Source organism: Panthera onca, chromosome A2 (assembly GCF_046562875.1).
Source record: "Panthera onca isolate mPanOnc1 chromosome A2, mPanOnc1 haplotype 2, whole genome shotgun sequence".
NCBI lineage: Eukaryota > Metazoa > Chordata > Mammalia > Carnivora > Felidae > Panthera > Panthera onca.
The window spans coordinates 10,416,746-10,417,646 of NC_138340.1; positions in this window are offsets into that span (position 1 = coordinate 10,416,746).

Sequence of the window (901 nt, forward strand, 5' to 3'; positions counted from 1 at the left end):
TGTGTCAGCAAATTGTTCCTGTTATTCTTACAGTGACCATCCTTCTCCCTAGTGATGAATATTCAACTCTTCATTTTCATATTAGCAAGTCATTATTTGGAGCTTACTGGTAATAGATAGTAGATACTACCCTAAACTTTGAATCTTATTTAAAAAAAAATTTTTTTTTTAATGCTTATTTATTTTTGAGAGAGACAGAGACAGAATGCGAGTGGGTTAGGGGCAGAGAGAGGGGGAGACACAGAATCGGAAACGGGCTCCAGGCTCTGAGCTGTCAGCTCAGAGCCCAGTGAGGGGCTCGAACTCACGAGCTGTGAGATCATGACCTGAGCCGAAGTCGGACGCTCAACTGACTGAGCCCCCCAGGCACCCCTGAATCTTATTTTAAGTTAACGTGTCACAAGGACACTTTGAGGTAGATGCTATTATCATCCCCAATTTACAGGGCCAGTGGAGGTGAGTTAACCGAGATGAGACACGTGGTAAGCAGTGGAGTCCGGCTCCAAAATCCATGGGCTGTCCACAATACTTTACCCCAGCGGACTTTTAAAAGATTTTTTGCCTGTTCTTACAGGGATATGTTTTTGTATTTTAAAATTCTTTTTTTCCAAGTTTTTAAACATTTATTTTTAAGGTAATCTCTACACCCAACATGGGGCTTGGACTCACGACCCCGAGATAAAGAGCCACACGCTCTTCTGACTGAGCCAGCCAGGTGCCCCTTGTGGTTTAAAATCCTGAGGTATAACTTAGGTAAAAGTTCATAAATCTTGGCGCACACCTTGATGAAATCTATGTATGTCTATACCACCATAACAGCATGTGAACTATTTTATCTCCCCAGGAGGTACCCTTGGGCCCTACTCCAGTCCTAGTCAATAAGCCCCATCCAGAGGTAACA